This window comes from Cervus elaphus, chromosome 6, assembly GCF_910594005.1.
Source record: "Cervus elaphus chromosome 6, mCerEla1.1, whole genome shotgun sequence".
Taxonomy (NCBI): Eukaryota; Metazoa; Chordata; class Mammalia; order Artiodactyla; family Cervidae; genus Cervus; species Cervus elaphus.
This window is the reverse complement of record NC_057820.1, coordinates 16,940,395-16,964,488: the sequence shown is the minus strand read 5'-3', so window position 1 is coordinate 16,964,488 and position 24,094 is coordinate 16,940,395. Positions and strand designations below refer to the sequence as shown.

The 24,094-nt window shown below is 40.1% G+C and overlaps 1 protein-coding gene across 1 annotated transcript in view; it reads right to left on the bottom strand.

Annotated features, from left to right (window-relative positions):
• The window catches only part of WDFY3 (WD repeat and FYVE domain containing 3), a 282,380-nt gene extending 275,680 nt beyond the window's left edge, over positions 1–6,700 (bottom strand). The window contains exon 1 of the mRNA XM_043906285.1: positions 6,367–6,700. The gene's annotated coding sequence lies outside the window, so the exon portion shown is untranslated. The remainder of the gene's footprint in view (positions 1–6,366) is intronic.
• Between the last annotated feature and the right edge of the window lie 17,394 nt (positions 6,701–24,094).

Below are 24,094 nucleotides of genomic sequence, written 5' to 3'. Positions count from 1 at the left end.
TGCCTGGGAAATCGCATGGACAGAGGATCCTGGCGGGTTACAGTCCATGGGGTCGCAAAGAGTCGGACACGACTGAGCTGAGCGACTAAGCACAGCAAATCATACTCTAATACACCATGCACGAATAGAAGCAGGCGACAAAATTTTTTAAAAATAAAAAAACTTTATGGGAAAGAAACAAATTTAAGTCGTTAATAATTTTCTTTTAAGAAAACCAACATGCAAATACTAAGATCATGCCACTAGAGAAGTAAAACCAAGGCCCGACTCACAAATAACCATTAAAACAGCAACAAAAAAACCCAAACCCAATTTCAGCACTCACTGAAATCACAGTGTAGTTGATGAAAATACAAATAGTATCCCCATTAACTGGGCTAAGATACACAAAGTATTTCATAAAAAAAAAAAAAAAAACTACAGGGCATATTATCACTAGACTTGTCACAATGGATTACAACACTATGAAGATCAATAATCCAATATTTATGATCTATTACACACACAAAAATCTATGAAGTGAAGTGAGGTGAAAGTTACTCAGTCGTGTCCAACTCTTTGAGACCCCATGGACTATACAGTCCATGGAATTCTCCAGGCCAGAATACTGGAGTGGGTAGCCTTTCCCTTCTCCAGCGGTTCTTCCCAACCCAGGGATCAAACCCAGGTCTCCTGCATTGCAGGCGGATTCTTTATCAGCTGAGCCGCAAGGGGAGCCCAAGCACACAATAATTTTTTGGCTTAACAAAAAAAGGAAGAGAAATGACTCATGTCACTAAAAGACATTACTTTAAATATTCTGCCTCAAGTCTCGCAGCTTCTGCAGATACAATACCTATCATCTCCCAATGTCCCTCTCCTGCAGGTTCAAAGACACGTGGGAGTATTAGACAGAACAAGGAAGCCTGAGATGTAAGCACGGAGATATTTGCAGTTATCGATACCATTAACAATTATATGCTTAAGATGCCACATGCAGGCCACAGCTAAGACCCGACTCAGCCAAAACAAACAAAAAAGATTAACGTAGATGTTCCAGAGTTGAGGGTCTCTGTTCTAGGGCCTGACATTTCTACAAACTCAGTACAAAACCCCAAAGCTCTGCATCCATACAGTCAGGTAAATACAGCAATCATAACTGCCTGTTCAACCAAATGAAACACACTACAAAATATCATTGACTTTATTTCTGGCACTAGACTTTTCACACTCTGCAAGCCTCCTGCTCCAGTTGTTTATAGAAGTGATATTCTAGACCTTGTGTCTTGTTTATTAAATAATCAGTGTCTTGCTTATTAAAGATCTGGGGGCCCAGTAATAAAATAATCTCAAAAATTCCCACTAAAGAAAGGAAAACGTAAGTGTGAATGTTTTCATTCTACAGAAGAATGAACCAAAACACTGTGCAAGGAACCCTATCTATTTAGTTTGGAGAGAACCATCTACATTTCTTTATTATTACATTTGTTTATAACAAATGAGTGAGTGAATTTCCTATGTATTTGGCATTTCTTGAGCATGCAATCAGAGGAAGGATAAGACCATAGGGAAACATGCGAAGGGATTTGGAGGAAGTCTGCCCATGGGCTTACGGGAAGAAGGGAAAAAGCCAGCAGAGGCCAGCACACAGATGTGCACTCAAGCATTCACCAAGTATTTACTGAGCACCTATTATACACAGCTCACTGCCCCAGCACTAAATGTACAGCGGTCAGCAAAACAGAGAATCCATGTCCACACGAGCAATACTGTTGGATATCTCCTATCCAGTTTTCAATGATTAACCCCATTTTCAGCAATTCCATAATTCAGCAGACATTCATCTAACGAAACAGGAATTCAGAGGTTTAAAAGAAAAATCTAGGATCTCCATCTAGGGGGGAGGAGATAAGACAAATAAAGCAGCTTTTAAGTAGAGGTATGATAAAGGGTGCCAAGGGGACCCACAGAGGCGGGACGCCCAAGCACTATTCCTGGACAAGGACCAGCTTGCAGGCATAAGAGGGCGGCACACTTTAGGAACTTCAAGCAGGAGACACTTCTCTGTCCATGCACGGGACACACTTCAGGCTCAAACTCACTGAGAGCAGAAATCAAAGTCCTTAGAGTACTGGCCTACGTGGTCTGTGGGCCTCCACGGCCCTGACCTCAGCTCTCACCTCCCTCCAGCCAAGCCGGCTGTTCTCCCAACACTTCAACACCCTCCTGCTTCAGAGCCTCAGCAACCTGCTCGTGCCCCAGCTCTAAAACTCTCACTCCCTTAAATGGGTCAAGTGTCTGCTCAAAAGTCACCTTAAGGGAGGGTAACGCACGTCATAATGTTGCATGAAACTCAGCTTTCTAAAGATTGAAGTCATGCTACATTCATGGATTCATGCTCCTTACAACATCTGGGATGACTTCAAAGACCACATGTTTCAAATACTTCAGTCTATTATTTTCCCTTTAAGTACAGCTAAAAATTGAAGAAATGCTTTATAATTATTTTGAGGATTTTTTTTAAACCTAAATTTTCCTTAAACAAAACTTCACCTGGTTTTTTTAAAGCCACATTTTAAAAAATGTCAAGGGCTAAGTATTAGAATTCTCCAGTGATGGTTTCATTATAAAAGCTTTTTAAAATAAACATTTATTTAAAAAAAAAAAAAACTCATTTATTTACTTATATGGCTGCACTGGGTCTTAGTTGTAGCATGTGGGAACCAGCTTGCTAACCAGGGCCCTTGTTATTGGGAGCGCAGAGTCCCAGCCACTGGACCACCAGGAAAAGTCCCTATAAAAGGAATTTTAACACAGGAAAGCCAACTGTAGAATAAGAAACTCAAAGAAACAGCCTTAAAGTGCTACCGCCTTCATATTGAGATCGTGACTGATGACCAAGCCAAAAAATTATTTAGCAATGTCTGTCACAAACTTTCTACATTGGTACAAATGCTGCTGAAAGTAAGAATTAAAAAATCAAAACCATTAAAGGAGACCATTACACATATAATAAAACAGCTAAAATTTCAATAACTGACAATACTAAATGCCAACAAGGGTACAGGAATAACTGAAATTCTCTTACATTGATGCAGACAGGAATGTAAAACAGTATAGTCACTTTGGAAAACAGTTTGGCAGTTCAATATGAAGTAACTAATATTGATAAAATATACCCTTTCATAGGACCCAGTAATCTCATTCCTAGGTGCATCTCAAGAAAACTGAAAACATTTCTCGTGTCCATAGACCTGTTCATAATGGTTTATAGCAGCTTTATTCATAACTGTCCAAAACTGGGAACAACTTAAATGTCTAACTCATGAATGAATGAACAAATTGTGGTACCTTAATGTAATGGAGAGGTACTCAACAAAAGAACAAATTTAGTGGTGTGCTGGGGCTGACTGGTACAGCTTATGACAGCCTACTGTTAAATTTTCAGTTTTGCAAGCTGATTTAGGTAGCTCAATGTGGGCCATGATGAGCGTGTTTACACTGCAATAATTAGCAGATGCTACCAATCTGGGATTTTTTTCTTTGGAGGACAGGTTGTTACAAGTTTATCAGCATACCATTGATGAAACTACTGACACATGAAACAACTTAATGAATATCCAAAGTACTGCAATAAATGAAAGACACCAAGACTACACACTGTATGGTTTCATTTATGTGATATAGACATAAATTTCTTGTCTACAAAGACAAGACAACAGGGATATTAATTAGATTAACAGCAGGGGCTAGAGGCAGAGGCAAAGGAGTCACTACCAAGGGGCAGGAGAGAACTTTTTGACAGAAATGTTTCATATGTTGATTGTGGTGGTGATGAGCCAATTGTATATGCCTGCCAAGACTCTGTACCACATACAAATTAATCTCAAAAACCTGACTACAAAAAAAAATGTAGGAATAGGAGTCATTTATCTATTAATCCTTTATTGGATGACAAATGATACAAAGGAAGAACTGGAAACTAATCTGCTGAAGTATCAAGAAGGCAGATTTTAACTCACATAAACAGAAAAAAGATTTAAAAACATTTTTGAAAACATGAACTTGTGGTCACAGGAAGTATTAAAGACAGAGTCTGGATAATCCTGCCAAAGACACAGTAGAAATGGCCCTACTTTGAGTGTCATTTCAGACTAGTACTATTAAGAGAGGTTAGTATCACTAAGGTCTCCTGCTCAGTCAGAGGCTCTAGAACTCCACAGTATTTTGTGTTATAACAGCAGATCCACTTTTCTAGGTAGTCAAGCATCAATTACTAATTTTAACATCAAGCAAACGCTATCATTGACTTAGAGAGGAGTGCAGCCTTATTATGAGGAGTGCTGGCTCTGGTGTTGGACAGTCTGGGCTCAATTGTTGGCCCACCAGGTGGCTGTCACTTTGAACAAGCATCTCTCAGTATCTATTTCCACATCTGTAAAATGGGATTAACATTTTCCTAAGGCTTCAGTAAGAATGCATGAAAAATGACTTCTGCGAGCTAAATCCTCAATAACAAGCATTTCTTAGACATAACTGGAAGGGAAAGATACAAAATTATCAAATCTAATCCTAAGAGTTTTAATTTTCCAAATATAGATTTATTCTTTAATTATATATCCAGTGGCTTATAATTTTTTGCAGAGCCAGATCTTTTTGAGAATGTGTTGACTTTGGACTCTTTACCCAGGAAAAAATGCAAATATATGCTACATTCTGCATATGACTTCCAAGGATTCAAGGACCCTCTAAAGCACATGCATGAAATTGAAAATGCCTGATGTAAACTCTTAAAATTGCAACGCTGAGTTGCGGAATTTAAGAATCGTCAAAGGAAAGAACCCAAATAATACTGAAAAAAAAGATTTTGCAAGTAAGACCAGAACATCATGTCCGTAATTCATATCTTCTTTTAACAGAAATTTTAAATTAGAAGCATAACATTTTTTACATGAATCAATATCAACTCATAAAAAGACACTAGTAGTAGAAACCTACCAGCATAAGAATGAAAGGTTCCAAGCATTAACATGCACCACTGATGCTCAAATACCGTAGGAAGGGTTCCCAAATCAAATACAATATGTATTTTTAAATATCTTTTATAGAAATCAAGCTAATCCCTATGCTTAGAGTCCCACGTTCACGTTAAAGTTTTATTTTTCTTTTCAAATGAGATTTATATTTTTCTTGACCTTTGCACTACTAGCACATCAAGCTTTTTTCGTTTTTTAATCAACATATTTTTGGTCCTGTTTTACGTTGCTTGTCACACCGTCTGATGGTGGAAACTGTTCCAAACCTGCTATCAAGTAATTTCAACCTGGAAATCTGCTGCTATCTCAAAGCAAAAGGTTTTGTTTTTCTTTTTTTAATTGTTTGGTTTTCAGACAACAGAAACCACTTGGCACGAACCAACTCATGCCCATCACGGAACAAAAAATAGTTTTTCGTATGCAGTAGCACCATTTTCCCACAGGAAAGAACCATTTTTAAGGCACTGGAAGTAGAGGCAAGGGTTCACATATATAGTAAACATCCTTTCAATCGGTTTTATCAGATTATTTCAGTAAAAGGAAAACCTAATACTGTAACCTCGGAATTCAATCGTAAAAAAAAAAAAAAAAAAAATCAATGAAACGTTGCCCCTGAGGATCAAACACTGACCAGGTCTGCCAAATGGTTTTTGGTCGGAAAGGTCACAACTGCTATTTAAAGCCCACCGTAACCGTGAATGTTTGCGATGCCACCACATCCCCAGTACAAGAGGGGGAAAAAAAGGGGTAAACACGCTCGGCGGGAGCATCTCCGGTTGCTTGCACAAACGAAGGTTTCCAGCACAGGGCGTGGGGGTTGGGGAGGGGGGGGAGCAGGGCTCGAAAATAAGCCAGGAGAGGCCCGCAGCCGCGGAGACAGCGCCCGAGGGATGGAGGCCTCGCCCGGCAGTGCCCGGGGCGGGGGGGCTCCGGGAGCCGAGACCCCGCGGGGGCCGGCGGAGGGGCCCCGGATCGGTCCCGGATCCCTGGACCGCCAGGTTACGCCCCCACTGCTTAAACGCTGTAACGTCCAGCCCTCGCCTCCCCCACCCCGCGAAACACCCCCAGCATCGCTCCCCCACCGCCCGCAGCCCTTGACCCCGACCCCGACCGGACCGCGACGGCGCCCTCTCCAGGCGGCGGTGGAGGACACAGGCCAGGCCGCCAGCCCCGCAGCGGCGGCGGCGGCCCCGGGGCAGCGCGATCCCTGGGGAGGATGGCAGCTGGGCCGCGGCCTGTCCCCCCCTCCCCTCCAGGGGCAGCGTGCGCAGGGCCGCGAGTGGGCAGCGCCTCCGCCCCGCACGAACAAAGCGGCCGCGGCGCGCGGGGCGGGGGGCCGGGGGGCACTCACCGGAGGGCGGGTGGGCGCGGGCTGGCCCGGCCGGGAGCGGGGACCGTGGCGGGCCGGGGGGCGCGCTGGCGACGGGGAGGGGGCGGCGGGCGCGGCGTCCACGGCGGGGCCCGGGAGCCCCGCGGCGCGGGGGGGAGACGGGGCTGCGGGCCGGGATCGAGGCTGCGGCCGCGGGGTGCGGGAGCCGGTCGGCCGGGGCCGTGCAGCGAGCGGCGCTAGGCGGCCGGGGCAGCGACGCCGCCGCCGCCGCCTCCTCTCCCTTCTCCGGCCCCGCTCCCTGCTCCCCCGCGTCGTCCTCCTCCTCCTCGCTGGGTCCCCGCCGCCGCCGCCGCCGCCTCAGCCTCGGCGCTTCTCGGGCTTCTCCTCTCCATCAAGGCCGGGCCGCCCCGCAGAGACCATCCCGGGAAGTGAGGGGCTGTTGCCGTTCCCCGCAGCGGTTGGTGGCCATCTTTAATCCTCCTCCTTTCTCCACCTCCCGCTGCTGCCTGACTGACTGACTGACTCTGGATCCTCCTCTTTCCCCTCCTGCTCCTCCTACTGAGCCGGCCGCAGAAATTGCAGCGGCTCCTTCCTCTGAACCCTCCTGCCTTTCCTTCCTCTTTCCCGACTTCCTTCCCTTCCCTCGGCTTCCCGCTTTCCCCCTCCTCACTCTGACCAGCTGGCTTCGTCTCCCCCTTTTGCTGGCAGCGGGCGCTCGACTCTCTCAGCCCGACTTTGCCCTCCCCCCCCTTTTTCACTCTGGTCCCTTTCCCTCCCGCCTTCCCTTTCCAGAGGCACACACCCCGGCTTCTTCCTTCCCCGCGTCCTGCCCTCAGCCAGCGACTCCCGCTTTCCTCTCGCAGCCCCTCGCCCCTCGCCCCGCGCCCGCGGCGCTCTCCGCCCCCACCTCCCGCCTCGGTCCCAATTTCTCTAAAAGACTCAGCTGAGAAGGACAGCTGGGCGCTGCTCTCCTTAACCCTACACCCATTCGCTGGATGCTGTCAGACGGACGGCAGGCTGCGTTAATTTTACTCCCGCCGGAGTACAAAAGAACTGCCCACGCTAAGCTGCTTTACTACGCAGCTTTGAAAACTCCTGGATGCTGTGATGTTTGGGCTCCGACCCCGTCGAGGACAGAGGAACCGGAGACCCGGATCTCGGTTGCCTTCCTTCAGTGACCTTGAACTGGTCGCCTTAAGATTTTTAGGGTTATTGTTCCCCTTCCTCTAAAGGGCATCATGGATACCTTTGCAGTCCTAACAAACACAGTGTTTCGACACAATTAGCACGTTTTGGTGACCTTAGAACTGCTAAGTGATTCTCGGTTTGCCCCTCTGTGTGTGGTTGCTGATCAACCCAGTGGACAGAGTGGGGCGGACTTTACTGCCAGTGGAGACAAACTGAGTCAGCAGTTCTGAGTGGACAGGCTTGGGGGGGAAGTGGTCACCTCATCGTTCTAATGACAGACTTGTTTTTCCTAACACTGCAATCTCCAGAAGCTTATGAATTTCCTCTAATAAAGATGAAGCAAGCTACACTTGCTGTTTGCTTCTTTTTAGCCACTTGGTCTTTGGAAAATTGGACCCATTTGTCAGGATTCACTCACAGGTTACTTCAAGATTCAGCACTGTTGACAAATACAAGGGATGTTAAATGTGAGCACTTGGGGGTGGGGGGGGGGGTCACAGTGCCTATCCAAAAAAAAAAAGGAAGCACCTTGCCCTTTCAGAACAAGAAGATGAGATGTATTCAAAGGTTACTCCCTTCAATAGGCCAATTACAGGGGAAAATGTTTTTAAATATAGTTTTGTTATAATTCAAAGTAATTTTTAAGTTCAAATGTAGTGATTATAAAAATGTGTTTCAAACTGTTTGAAAAGAAGGTGCCAAAACAAATCTAAAAATATATTTTAATAAAAAATATTGGTATGCTTTGGAAGGTGAAGTTCTAATCTTTTTTCTTGATCTTTACAGAGTAACTGGTACCTTGTTAGATTTCAGATTTCAGTTGCCATCTTTCAATACTAGTAATTCTCCTATTCGAAATCAACAACCTGTATCAACATGTAAAACTTTTAAACCCACGTAAAGTCTTTGAGACATCTTCCTATAATACGGTTTAGAATAAATTATTGAAGACAAAGCACCTACATTGTTTAAGGCGATATGTGTATGTGTGTGTTTTCTTTTTGGTCTTTAGGTGTTTATTTAGATTTTGTGTTTCTCCAGTCTATTACTAGACAAAATTACTACAAAATTCTTGATTATTTCCTTATGAGTGACTGTTTTTAGACAATAAAATGGATAACATGAACATTGAGTAAGAAAGACGGTTGTCTTAAACATGAGGCCTGCATGCATTTTAAAAGGATTTTCGGTTACATAGAAGGTTTCAGGAAACTTATCAGATTTTATTAGCACTGATAAGTTACATTCATTTACACCTTAATTATAAGCATTTTTCTGTTGAAGAAAATACACTGCAACGATGTGCATGGATAGTATGCAAATACAGCCCTTGTTAATGTCTTACAAACAAAATCTCACAAAGGTTCTTCAGTGATGGAAATAAATACTGACAGAAAGATAAAATCTTGAAAAAAGCGATAAAAAATGTAGCAAGTTTTCTCCACTTTTACTGAAGCCATATAAATATAACCTCTGAATTAATGGGATAGTGCCCAGGAAAAATCAGAACCTTCGTATTTACATTTTTGCAGCTCTGTTTCAGATCTGTCATCATTACAGCCCTTACCTTCTTTAGTCTTTGTTGCTGACTAAGTATAGTTTCTCTGTCATCTTAGGGTTCAGTAACGAAAAAAAACAAAAGTCAGATCAGGTTCTCCCGCAACATGGCTATTGTTTCACATGTATTCACTCTCAGATAAACTCAAGGTCTTCTATAAAACAAAGAATTGTATTAAAGTCGGGTAAACCCTTTGTGCAGAGGCCAGATGGAAGGAGATCGAGGCATGTGCAGCAAAGTCCTCCGGGAACAGAGCAAACACGAAGGGCTATTTCTAAGCAGAGTCTGGTCCCCAACTTACTATTCATGAATAAAGTGATTGTGGAGAATTGTAATCAAGATGATGTCTGTGACAAACAAGACCCATATTTGTTTTTTACATGACTGAGAATTCTATGAACATGAATAACCAAAGCGTAACTTTGGCTGATGCAAAAGTAAGAAGAAAATGAAAAATAGTAGAATTTTGGAAAATTGTTAGATAAATAATGGGTCTTGACAATTTGTTATTTAAAGGAGTATTTTCTTTACATTTGCATTTAACACTAAATAATTAAACTTGAACAGGTGGAATTATCCCAGAGATAAATGAAAGTAAATTATAGAATTTTAAGATGTTTATCACTAGAAAACTAGAAGGCTAAATTATGCTGGAACACAAAAATGCAAAGGAATTGAAGCTTTAGTCAGCATGTTTTTAAATTATGTAACTACTATTTTTAAAATATGTGTCCATTTTCCCAGGCTATTAGATACAACAATAGAAATGCCATATTGTTTTCCCTTGCTTGACAGAGCCAGATGGAAAATAAACTGGGCAAGCAAATGAAAGTCTCTCGGGATCATAGGAATTGAATGACTATAAAAAACATACTCTAGACAAGAATATGGTCTTGGGTAAATGTTCAGTTTTATTCTTGTAATTTCTGTTCTTTTAGAAAAGACAGTATTTCTGCTCCACCTCTTCCTCTTTAGATGGACTGTCTAAAATATCAAGTGAATAATGACAAGCCATATTTATCTGCACTGATTGAAATTTGGTATCATTCTTCACTCCTCAATTTAGAGAACTCCTTATAATTAACTGATGAGCTGTCCTCCAGACAGTGCCATTTAGAGTCATTACTGCACTCTAATTGGGGAGAAATGCTTTTAGAAAGTTCTAATTAGAGACTTTTTCTGTTCTTATACATACATTCAAAAGAGGTACTGGAATCCTTTGTTTTGCATGGGTTTTTTTTGGGGGGGGGGTGGTCAGGTTGTAGCTTGGTGCATTGTTTTTGTAATTTTACTCAAGTTATACAAGTAATAAGTAATACAAAGTAAAGCTTTAAATTTTGAAGAGTCACATGACCACATGAGGAAACTGAATAGTAACACTTTTGCTGTTGCTCATTATAATGATCATAATTATAATAGCAATAGGGTATTTTGAACACTTCGTTGTTTATGAATCCTATTTCTACGTAGTTTGAAAGCTCTCTTAATTTTCAGTTCCTTTATATTTCTTTATAGAGAGTTTAGATTTTTAAAACAGTACCTTGACAAGGTTTATACAGGTTAAATATAGTAGTCTGTGGACTAGATTTATTTTACTCTTTAAAAAAATTTGGCAAAAAATTCAAATGGCTAATTACAGGTCACATAGTGTATATTTGGTGGTACCCTGGATGGCATCACCAACTCAATGGACATGAATTTGAGTAAACTCCGGGAGTTGGTGATGGACAGGGAGGCCTGGCGTGCTGTGATTCATGGGGTCACAAAGAGTCAGACACGACTGAGTGACTGAACTGAACTGAACTGAACTGAATAAAACCAAGATCTGACTCACTCTCAAGTGAAAGGCATAATCTTACAGATAAGAAACTGAAGCCCAATGAAACGTTTAACCATGCCACATTAGTTTAAATTTATTTATTTCCAGAAGTAATATTCAATACTGATCTTTCTCAGAAATAAAGCTAAGGTACAAAGTAGAATATATGGAGTTTTCCTGTTGTTTATAAAAATGAGAACATTTTTTAAAAAAAAGAGTAGGATTCAAGAAAGTTCAGGTTGACTTTAAAACAAAAAGTGTGTGAATTATTTTTTATCTGGACCAGCCCCATTCTATATTGATTTTTAGATCAAAAAGTATAAAATTAACTCTCAAAAGTACTGTATAATGTAATAGGTTGTCTAAATTTTAAGTCTAAGGACTCCTAGTAACAACCCTCTTGTTAGTTAAATAAAGTAAAACAGTGCCATCTGCTGACCAGAATGAAGAAAGTACCTGGTCTTTGACATCTCTAAGAAGAAAAAGAAATTCAAGAAATCAATATTAATTTATTCCACGTATTTTTAATCATACTATAGAGCACTGTGCTAGTGATGTAAAATTAATCAGCCTCCTATACATAAATTTCAGATTATATTCTATACTACCTAGTGGTTGCTGTTAATATTATTCGAAAGCCAGACAACAGTTAAATCTGATCCTACCAGTAATATGGCCATTTGGCTAAAACCACATTTAATTTTATGGATAAAATGTGAATGAGTACATGGTGTTATTAACTTGGAACTTTGAATTTGATAAGCTTTATATAAATATTTTTGTTTCTAAATGTACAATCACACTAAAAATAATTTGAAAAATAGAAAATTTTAAAGTTGGATTCTTGAACTAAGTATTTCACTTCACAAGTATGTGAGGAGCTGCTAGGCCAGAAACTTGATTGACTGCAAGAAATATAAATAAGAGCTAGTGTATGCCCTCATGGAATTCATGGTTCAATGAAGGAGACAAATGTACACCAAAAATTATAATGTCTTAAGAACGATAACAGAGCATATACAGAACAGAAGATGGTACAGAAGTAACTCATTCTTCTCTAATTGGGCACATAACATGATCAAAATTCATATACATTAACATATAATAAACATTTGTTCTTTTTTTAAAAATATTTACTTTTATTTATTTATTTGGCTGTGCCAGGTCTTAGCTGCAGCAAGTAGATCTTCTCTATTCCTTGTGGATCTTTTAGTTGTGGCTTCTGTTGTTTAATTGTCGAGTCTTGTCCAACTCTTTTGCAACCCCATGGGCCATAGCCCGCCAGGTTCCTCTGTCCATAGTTGTGGCTTGTGTACTCTTAAAAGCAACATGTTGTATCTAGTTCCCTGACCAGGGATTGAACCCAGGTCACCTGCATTGGGAGCTCAGAGTCTTAGCCAGTGGACCACAACCAGGGAGTTTCCCAATAAGCATTTTTTTCTTGTGCTCAGTTGTGATAAATAATCCCCTGACTTGCACAAGAACTTTATTTTAAAACTTTCTCCTTTGGTGGTGTTTTTGTCCTATTACTTTACTCAGAAACCTCAAAAGGGAACATCCTTAACACTTCAATTTCTCTCACTCCCTATATCAAGTCTACTGCTCGGTATTGGCAATTTTAATCCCTAAGAATCTCTTAAAAATTAATCTTCTTTCATTTTCTCTGACACTGCTCACTATCACAACTGTAATAATGTTTCATCTAATCTGCTTACATTCACTTGAATCCCTTTCAATCCATGGTTCCTACTTAAAATTTTCAGTGCCTTTCAGGACCTGGCATGGTTGGTTGACCACCCACCCATCTAACATCATCCGCTCACATCATAATTTCTTACAGTTTCTCTGCTGCTGTCACCCTGGCCTGGTTTCAATTCCTCTGTCTTGGCATGTTCCCTCTGCCATAGGGCCTTTGCACAGTTTATTCCTGGTCCCTCTATTCTTCACTACCTAAGTCACACAATCAACACCATTAAAAACTTTCTTAGAACCACTCACCTTCCTTCATAGCACTCATCACAGATGCAGTTTTATAGTTTTATATGTTATTAAGTGATATGTCTGTCAATTCGATGAGAACAATGATTGTGGCTGTTTTGGCTCTTATTGTTCCAGTTTTGTCAACATCATTTTTCATTATAAAAACTTTCCAATTCATATAGAAAGTTTTGACTCATGCAATTAAGGACTACCATAACTTAAAAAGTATACGAAAAAAAAGAGGATGAATAAAATAAGCTGGATTATTGATTCCAAAGGCACATTATTTTCTCTTATTGAAACACTAATTTAGTTTATTATTTTTCCCTGCTTCTTTCCTATATGTCACAATAAGACTAGAAACTATATTTGTTTTCTTTAAGCTTTGCCTACTGAGTCTGATTATCTTAATCAGAATGCTTGCTAATTTGGGAGTGCACTATCTTCAAGACAATATTATATGGGAAGGAACTGCAAAGTTGAACATGGACCTAATTTTTTCTAGATATTCTCCATCACTGAAATGTTCTGTGCTTCCTCTTTTGTTCTTCCTTATCTCCTGACATTTCTGCTCTCATTCTATGCCTTTCAAAATCAAGTTCCTTTTTACTGAACTTTTGAAATTTCCAGCCAATGGGAAGGGAGTAGCAGGACATGGGGCTTCCCTAGTGGCTCAGGCGGTAAAGAATCTGCCTGCAGTACGGGAGACACAGGTTCAATCCCTGGGCTGGGAAGATTCCCTGGAGAAGGGAATGGCTGAAGGGAGCATTAAGTTTTCTGAATGTTGAGCTTTAAGTCAACTTTTTCACTCTCCTCTTTCATTTTCATCAAGAGGCTTTTTAGTTCTTCTTCACTTTCTGCCCTAAGGGTGGTGTCATCTGCATATCTGAGGTTATTGATATTTCTCCCGGCAATCTTGATTCCAGCTTAGGCTTCCTCCAGCCCAGTGTTTCTCATGATGGACTCTGCATATAAGTTAAATAAGAAGGGTGACAATATACAGCCTTGATGTAGTCCTTTTCCTATTTGGAACCAGTCTTTTGTTCCATGTCCAGTTCTAACTGTTGCTTCCTGACCTGCATACAGGTTTCTCAAGAGGCAGGTCAGGTGGTCTGTATTCCCATCTCTTTCAGAATTTTCCACAGTTTATTGTTATCTACAGTCAAAGGCTCTTCATATATATACACATATATATATATGTACTTCATATATATATGTATTCATATATGTATGTATGTCCTACTGGTTTTGTTTGTATTAGTCTGGAGGACCAAGACTAATCACATATCATGACATTAAAGAGGTATGTATTAATGCATGGATCTTAACACTATTTAAACATAGTTATGTTGACTGACTTTGGTTTTAAATTCCATGCAATTTCATCTTGCATATCCATCTACTTATAAAATAAGATTGAACACACACACATGTTCACACACAATCCTTAGTTCTTTAGTTCTAGGTCTCTTCATTATTCAGGAGAAGGGAGCAGGGAATCTCCCAACCTCCTCCTTTTTTCCCAGGAAAATTTTTCAAAGGAGTGTCCTATTTATACTCTGTGTGTGCGTGCTAAGTCAGCTTCTCTCCTCTGATCCCTAGTGGTCATTCAATTGCCTGTTACTCCAACACTCTGTTGAAACTGCTCTTACCCAAATCACCAGTGATCTCCCAAAGCAACATCAGATGATTTCCATTTTCAAGCAGAGCTTCTCTACCCTTATTTTAGAAAAACTGATACTTTGTCTTCCTGACACTGTCTTCTTTAGTTTATATGAGACTGCTTCTCCTGGATTCCTCTCAAACTGTCTCCTCATTCTTTCACTCCTTTACCACATCTATTTCTTCTGCTTGATCTTTATAGTTATTGCTTCCCAAAGTGACACTGTCATTCCACTTGTCCTTTCAGTCTTTCTGATGAATTCAGTTCTGTGCACTGATTACATAACTTGATTTCCCCAACCAAAGCCATTTCCCCATACGTTTAGCCTCATATCCGATTACTTGTTGGATAGTTTTTAAAATTTATTTTTAATTGGAGGATAAGAGCTTTACAATGTTGTGCTAGTTTCTGCCATACAACAGTGGGTATCAGCCATAAGTAAACATACATCCCCTCCCTCTTGAACCTCCATCCCCCTTCTAGGTTGTCACAGAGTACCAGATTGAGCTCCCTGTGCTATAAAGCAACTTCCCATTAGCTAGATATTTTACAAATGAGAATGTATGTTTCAATGCTACTCTTTCAACTTGTCCCACCCTCTCCTTCCCCTGCTCTGTCCACAAGTTCATTCTCCATGTCTGCATCTTTATTCTTGCCCTGCAAATAGGTTCATCAGTACCATTTTTCTATATTCCATATATACGATATTTGTTTTTGTCTTTCTGACTTACTTCACTCTGTATAAATTGTTAGATACTTTACACTTAATCTCTAAAACTGAAATTATTACCTTCCCTTAAACCTATTCCTATTTCCTATACCTCGGTTACAGTAGTTTCCATTTGGCCTTTTTTTTTTTTTTTTTACAGAGTGAAAATGCCTGCATAGTGAAGCAGTATCTGTGACATATGGAGGGTGTAGTAAATTGCATTCTTGTTTACAAGTATTTGCTGTTTATCCCTGGAAGACAGTTGGACTTTCCTGCCTTATTGACAGTAGATTTGACCATGAGACTTTCTCTGACCAATAAAATGCAAGCAGAATAGCTGTCACTTCCCAGCAGATACTTAAGAGCCAGAACACACTTTCCCATGTTCTTTTTGCTTTATGCCAGTACAGTCATCAATATTCTAGATGCTTCATCAGCGCAGGTGCTCGCATGAAGGTGAGGCCAAATTGGCATGACTGAAAATAAAGCTTGAAGATTACAGTCACTGAAGTTTGGGGTCATTTGGTAACATAATACATTCTAGCCTATACTGACTGATCTAGGACTGGAGGAGTTTTAACCAAAGAATTGTATCATCATCCATGTAATTAACAATGTACAAAGTCAACAGAAAGATATTCTCAGATATACAAGTCCTATATGACAACCTTTATATGATTTTTAAGGATTAATGCCTTAAATGTTTCTCCAACAACTGATAAATATGAAGCAAAATTAAGAGCCGTTGGGAAATGAGGGTTTGAAATGACTGAAAGCATTGAAAAGAGGTAAAAGAGTGATATCTGATGGGGGGGGGGGGAAATGGTTGCAAATCTGCTTATAAACTGAATGCAAACATCATTAATAATTCTTAAAAAGAAGGAGCTATAAATTCTTAATATAGTAACACTTTGGAACTAAATTCCGTATTATATTTACAAAACTGAGAAAAATTTACTAAATTCATTGTATCAAATAGAGAGAATTAGAAATACATCATTTTACTGTGAACTGAAAATACTAAGTAAGGTTAAATAACTATTTTAAAATTCGTAAAGATAGTTAAAATGCAAGCTTTTAGTTAAAGATAGGCTTCTGTTGTAGCTCAGTTGGTAAAGAATCTGCCTGCAGTGCAGGAGACCCAGGTTATATCCCTGGGTTGGGAAGATCCCCTGGAGAAGAAAATGGCAACCCACTCCAGTATCCTTGACTGGAGAATCTCATGGACAGAGGAGCCTGGTGGGCTGCAGTCCATAGAGTCGCAAAGAGTTGGGCATGACTGAGAGACTAACACTTACTTTAGTTAAAGATGGAAAAATAAAGACATTTGCATTTTCTTCCCTTTCTGGATACCTACTACTACTGCTAATAATAATAATAGAAAAAAAAGATTGAAAAACAAAGTGAAAGGGAAAAAAACCCCATCGTTTGCAATGAAATAGGGAAACAATACAAGTATAAATTGCAAAATAGGAAGCAGATTTACCAAGCAATGAAGTGAAATGAGGGAAGAGGCTAAGTGCTGAGAACCAAAGCAAGCCTTGATCAGGGCACAGATTTCTTTGCAAGGAAGAGGCACAGTCCTGAAACCCTGTGATTAAATGGCAAGATCTGGGCCTGGAGGAGCCTCAGGAAGAGCGGAGCGTTTAGTGTGAAGGGGTGCTGGAACTAGAGAAGACACCAGGCTGGCGTGCCATCTTTGCAGCTTCCAGCCTGTTCTCTGAGCCAGAGTGATTGCTAGAGCGAAAGCTGAATGAGGAAAGGAAGAGAAGAGCCAGCAGTCTCATTTCCCTCCCACCCCTCAGCAGATCTCTGCCAGTAACTCATTGACAAGTACCCTGTGTCATGGCAACCGTAGCTTGAAGGAAGGCGGGGAAACACACCACTCTCACAGTGTCTGGGGTAGAGACAGGCAAAGGAGAAGGTGAGTGAGTCTTCAATTTGTGCCGCTACAGAAAAAAGAAAAAGAAAAAGAATTAGGATAAAATCTAGGGAAAAAAACTAAAATGAAAATAAACTACAGAAAGAGAGAGAGCATACAGTGCAAGATAAATCTCCCAGTAAATAGACCAAGAGATAAAATATGCCTTTCTTCATAGTCTCTGTGTGGCTTGGTGGCTAAGAAGGTTAAAGAATTCACCTACAAAAAAAAAAAAAAAGAATTCACCTACAATGCAAGAGACCCAGGTTAGATCCCTGGGTTGGGAAGATCCCCTGGAGAAGGAAATGGCAACCCACTCCAGCATTCTTGCCTGAAGAATTCCATGGACAGAAGAGCCTGGCAGTCTACAGTCCATGAGGTTGCAAAGAGTCAGACAAGACTGAGTAACAAACACTTTCACTTTCATAGTCTCTGTTGTAGGTTGAAGAGCGTCACCCCCAAATTCATGTCTACACAGAACCTCAGAATGTGAACTTATTGAGAAATAAGTCTCTGCAGATGTAATTAGTTACCATGAGGTCATGCTGGATTAGAGTGGGCCCTAAATCAAATGACTGATATCCTTACAGTAACAGAAGAGGACAAACAGAGACACACATAGCAAAGAAGTTCATGTGATAGTAGAGGCAGAGATTGGAGTGATTATCTACAAGCCAAAGAATGCCAAGAATTTCAGGGAGCCCCCAGGAGGTAGGAGGAAGCTAGGAAGGATTCTCTTCTAGATCCATTATAGCCCTGCTAACACCTTGTTTTCAGTCTTTTAGTCTCCAATCTATGAATCAATAAATTTCTGTTGTTTCAAGCCATCCAGTTCATGGTGCTTCGTTATGGCAGTCCCAGGAAACTAATACAGTCTCCAAGAAATGACACAGAGCCTGAGCATGGTGGACAGATTCCAGGGTGGCCCTCATGATCTCTGCTTCTTGGTGTGCATGCCCTGGAATTACCTTCTCTCCTTGAATGAAAATGGTGGCGTTATTTAGTCGCTGAATTGTATATGACTCTTTTGCAACCCTATGAACTGTAGCCCACCAGGCTCTTCTGTCCATGGGATTTCCCAGGCAAGAATACTGGAATGGGCTGCCATTTCCTTCTCCAAGGGATCTTCCCAACGCAGGGATCAAACTCATGTCTCCTGCTTTGGCAGGCAGGTTCTCTACCACTAAACCACCAGGGAAGGACTCAGGATTTGCTTCCAACAAATTGAATTCAGTAAATGGGATAGGATGTATGTGATTATTATATGTGATTATATTACATTACTTTATGTGGGGAGAGAGCAAATTAGCCAAGATGGCATGTTGAGGCTCTCTCACCCACATTTTGTAAATAATGCTGTGTAACAGCTGAGATCATCTAGATAGCACTGCACATGCACGTCACTAGGTACTCGCTCAGTCAAGGGTTGTGTCCTATGCGGATATGTGAGCTCCACCTAGAAAAGTGGTGGCATTTACAGCTGTGTCATGGCTGGGTCTGCTGAGTCAGCCATGAGAGGAGAGAATGTAGGATGTTTACTGCTACGGCTGCTACATCAGCCAGGAGAGACGTTGTGTTGTGTTAAGTTATGCTATGGCAGCTGCCTGGCCAGTCAGGAGAGAATAAATGTGCCTGCAGTTCCTACAGCTCGTTGCATCTTCTTCCAGCCTTGTAGCTCGTTCCTTGCCGACCCTGGGTTCAGCCAACAGTGTGGAAAGTGTGAACAGCGAGACAACTGGCATCATGAACAGGATCCGTGAGACACAGTGTAACCCATCTTGTTAGGAGACTCTGTCTCGCTGGTTTTGAAGGAGTGAGCTACCATGTTTTGAGCTTCATGTGATATGGAAAGAGCCACAAAGCAAGGAGATGACGGTGCAATAGTCAGCAAAAAACGAGACCCTCATTCCAGCAGCCTGCAAGGAACTAAATTCCGTAAACAACCACGCTGAGTTGGAAAGCAGACCCTTTTCCAGCCAAACCTCACATGAGGCGGCAGTCCCTCTGGCACCATGATGGCAGCTTCTGAGACTTTCAAGCACAGGACCCAACTAAGCTGCACTCAGACAACAACCTAGAGAAACTGAGAGAAGAAGGATGTGCTGCTTCAAGTCAGTAAGTTTTGCTATCATTCTTATGCAGAAATAGGTAACTAGTACAACACTATAGAACTTGAAGGAAGGTTGAGAGTTCAGAATAACAATTTGAGACATGAGAGGAGGAAATGTTGAGATGAGTGTTCTCAGAAAATAAATTAAATAGATAAAAGCTGCATTAGTAAAATACGGTAAGGAAAAAAACTTGACTGAATATACAATCTCGAGAAATCACACACTGCCAAATGAAAAACAGAGCAATATAATAACAAATTTGATATTTTTAAAAAAAGATACAGGCCTGGAAAAGATCAGTTTTCATCCCAGTCCCAAAGAAAGGCAATGCCAAAGAATGCTCAAACTACTGCACAACTGCACTCATCTCATACACTAGTAAAGTAATGCTCAAAATTCTCCAAGTCAGGCTTCAGCAATACATGAACCGTGAACTTCCAGATGTTCAAGCTGGTTTTAGAAAAGGCAAAGGAACCAGAGATCAAATTGCCAACATCCGCTGGATCATCGAAAAAGCAAGAGAGTTCCAGAAAAACATCTATTTCTGCTTTATTGACTATGCCAAAGCCTTTGACTGTGTGGATCACAATAAACTGTGGAAAATTCTGAAAGAGATGGGAATACCAGACCACCTGACCTGTCTCTTGAGAAACCTGTATACAGGTCAGGAAGCAACAGTGAGAACTGGACATGGAACAGACTGGTTCCAAATAGGAAAAGGAGAATGTCAAGGCTGTATATTGTCACCCTGCTTATTTAACTTATATGCAGAGTCCATCATGAGAAACGCTGGGCTGGAGGAAGCACAAGTTGGAATCAAGATTGCCAGGAGGAATATCAATATCCTCAGATGTGCAGATGACACCATCTTTATGGCAGAAAGTGAAGAGGAACTAAAAAGCCTCTTGATGAAAGTGAAAGAGGAGAGTGAAAAAGTTGGCTTAGAGCTCAACATTCAGAAAACTAAGATCATGGCATCTGGTCCCATCACTTCATGGGAAACAGTGGAAACAGTGTCAAAACTCCAAAATCACTGCAGATGGTAATTGCAGCCATGATATTAAAAGACGCTTACTCCTTGGAAGGAAAGTTATGACCAACCTAGATAGCATATTAAAAAGCAGAGACATTACTTTGCCAACAAAGGTCTATTTAGTCAAGGCTATGGTTTTTCCAGTGGTCATGTGTGGATGTGAGAGTTGGACTGTGAAGAAAGCTGAGCACTGAAGAATTGATGCTTTTGAACTGTGGTGTTGGAGAAGACTCTTGAGAGTCCCTTGGACTGCAAGGAGATCCAACCAGTCCATCCTAAAGGAAATCAGTCCTGGGTGTTCATTGGAAGGACTGATGCTGAAGCTGAAACTCCAATCCTTTGGCCACCTCATGTGAAGAGTTGACTCATTGGAAAAGACCCTGATGCTGGGAGGGGTTGGGGGCAGGAGGAGAAGGGGACGACAGAGGATGAGATGGCTGGATGGCATCACTGACTCGATGGACATGAGTTTGAGTATACTCCAGGAGTTGGTGATGGACAGAGAGGCCTGGCGTGCTGCGATTCATGGGGTCGCAAAGAGTCAGATACGACTGAGCGACTGAACTGAACTGAACTGAGGCATCTAGGAAGGAAGTAGTTTTGAGGCAGAAATAGAAATTGAAGAAGGAAATAGAAATTAAACAAATGAAGCTAAGTAAATAAGAAAAAAAAAGAATTAGATGATACTTTCTGGAAATGAAGAGCAGAATTTGCAGATTGAAGAAGTAGACTGTGTCCAGGTGAAAAACTGATGCAGAATGACATACACCAAAAAGCATCCCGGTGCCAAAAGTATTCAAACTGTTGAACTTAAAGAATTACGATAGAATTCTTGGAAAAATCTACATAGAAAAGCAAGTAGCAGTCAAGGTGAAAAAAAGATCTGGCTGTGTTTGAGTTTCCCCATAGTAATACTTGAATGCCAGAAAAGAGGAAGAATGTCTATACATTTCTGAGGGAAAGAAAGTATGAGTCTAAAATTGATTCCTAATCAAAGTGTCCTTCAACTCTCAAGTGTACAGAAGTTCAGGGGAGATACTGTCCATAAGACTTCTTGAAAAAAAGGATGTCAATGACATTTACTAATATTCCTTTAAAAACCACATAAAACATAGAAGTCAAGAAAAAGAAACTGAGGTAAAAGGAGTGATAATGAACACTGAATCCCATTAAAGCCACTACTAAAAAGTGTCAAGAATTCTGGGTGCAGAATAAAATGTAAATTTTATTAAGTTTGACATTATAAAATTAATACTATGGAAATCTGCAAGAGGATGTCTCCAAGAACTTGTAAGTGCAACCCCTCACCCCTGCCTCAACTTCCAAACAAAAAGGCCATAGATACTATGACAAGTTTCAAGATATAGTTTAGAAAATCATGACACCAACATTCTAATAGTTCTCTTCACTCTAGAGGAAACTTCTAGAAGTTGAATATTTGTAGTAGTAAAAAAGGATTTAAACTTCACCAATTTATTCAACTTCAGTCATTAAATTTTAGTTAAATAATTTATCAAATCCTTAAATCCCCATTTTATAAGATTCTATTTGCATAATTGAATGCAGAATTGTGAAAGTATGCTAACCAAACTTTAGTGGTGGCTTTGGGGCAACAAAATTTGGGATAAATCTTGCATATTTTCTTTGTATTTTTGTGAATTACTTATTTAGATTTTTAAATGATAAATGTGCATTGCTTCTATAAAACTAACTTTTCTTATAAATAAACCTTGTTAATTACTATGCAATTAAAAATATAATATAGACACCTAATAAAAATAAAAAGAAGATAAAAATAATTTAGTGAGGGAATTCCCTGGTCATCCAGTGGTTAAGACTCAGCACTTTCACTGCTGGGGGCCAGATTAAATCCCTGGTCAGGGAAGTAAGATCCTACAAGCTGCTCAGCATTGCTACTAAATAACTAAATACATAAATTAATGAATTAATGATTGAATAAATGTCTACATCCAAAATTCATGTATATGTTGTTTATAAAGAAATGTATATGGAACAAAATGATGTAATAAGTTTATAGAAATATGTACAACAGAATACTAGGCAAATACAAGCAGTAAAAAAGCATAATTACCATAAGAAATGAACACATTTGGAAAAAAAGCCATCTACATTAAACAAATTTTATTTTAAAAAAAAGAGACAATTCACAATAAAAATGTAACTTAATGAGACTTCATGTGCATTATAATGTGTTAGGTAAAAGCTGCTTGAACAAAAGAAGAAACTGGCAGAAATACAGATGACAGAATTTAATTTAGAGTAGGTAACAAAAAAGAACTTAAAATGTACAATATATTATAAGATTGATTTGTACCTTATAAACAAAGGTTGTCATTTTTCAATGCCAAAGAATATCTATAAAATTGGATTGCATATTAAGTGAAAAAATTTATGATAATTTCTGAAAGATACAGGACCATTTCTCCTACCATAATAAGATAAAACTAAACAAGTAAAATGTAATGAAAAAGAAACAAAGAAGGACTGTTCAGTTCAGTTCAGTTCAGTTCCTCAGTTGTGTCTGACTCTTTGCGACCCCATGAATCACAGCACGCCAGGCCTCTCTGTCCATCACCAACTCTCCGAGTTTACTCAAACTCATGTCCATCGAATCGGTGAGGCCATCCAGCCATCTCATCCTCTGTCATCCCCTTCTCCTCCCGCCCCCAACCCCTCTCAGCATCAGGGACTATTAAATCCTTATAAATAATATTTTGCTAAAGAATCATGGATTAAAAGAGGAAATGAAACTAGCAATTATATACTAGTTAGATATTAACAATACTACCCATATTAATACATGGATTGAACTCAAAGCTCTTCTTGGAGAAAGATGTATAATGTTTGATGCATATACTCTTAAGAAATAACAGAAGGCAGGAGGACAAGAAGGAAAAGGAAGGAGAGAAGGGAGAAAGAAAGAAAAGAAGAGAAAGAAAAAAGGAAAAAAGAAAGAAAAAGAATGAAATATTTAAGAACCAAGAAAAGTACCAATAGAAAACTGTATATTAATAGGTAAATGAAATGAATAAGGATAATCAGGTATTAATAAATTAGAAAAATAGTAGGATTATTACCAATAATTAAGTTTAGGAAACAGAGGCCATTCTATTCTCAATAGATGCTTAATGCAATGAGTTTGGTACTTACAATATACCATAATTGGTAAAGCTGGAGAATCAGGCTTTCATCTGGGTCATCAAGGATTGCTGAAAAAGACTGCTAAACTGCACTCCCAGTGTCAACCTTGCACATCATGAAGATGGAGATTTAGGAGGCCACAACAGGAGTGACTGAATTCAAGACCACAATACCAAAGATTTTATCCAGGAATCAGGTATCTTGGTTTGGAACCTACCCCTGCTACCATTGGCATTTCTTCTTTGCTCTTCACCATTGGGCTTTGCTCTTGAAGAAAAACCCAGTATCTCTATGACTGGGACAGGTTGCAATAGCAACCTGATTAGACGGGACCTAATTTTTACCCAGAATCCTGTCCCAAGTAGATCTGGGAAATGTGGTTTTCAAGCTTTCAGATGCTACAGTATAGAATGTGACATTTGGAGCAGGCTGGAATGGATGCTGAATACTAGTTAACTGTATCTACCACAATAGCTAATACTTGCTGAGCAGTAATACCAGGCACTGTTTTAAGAATTGTACCTGTATTAATTGATTTAATCTACATAATATCCCTATAAGTTTGGTACAAGTACTAACCTCTAGTTTACAGGCAAGAACAATGA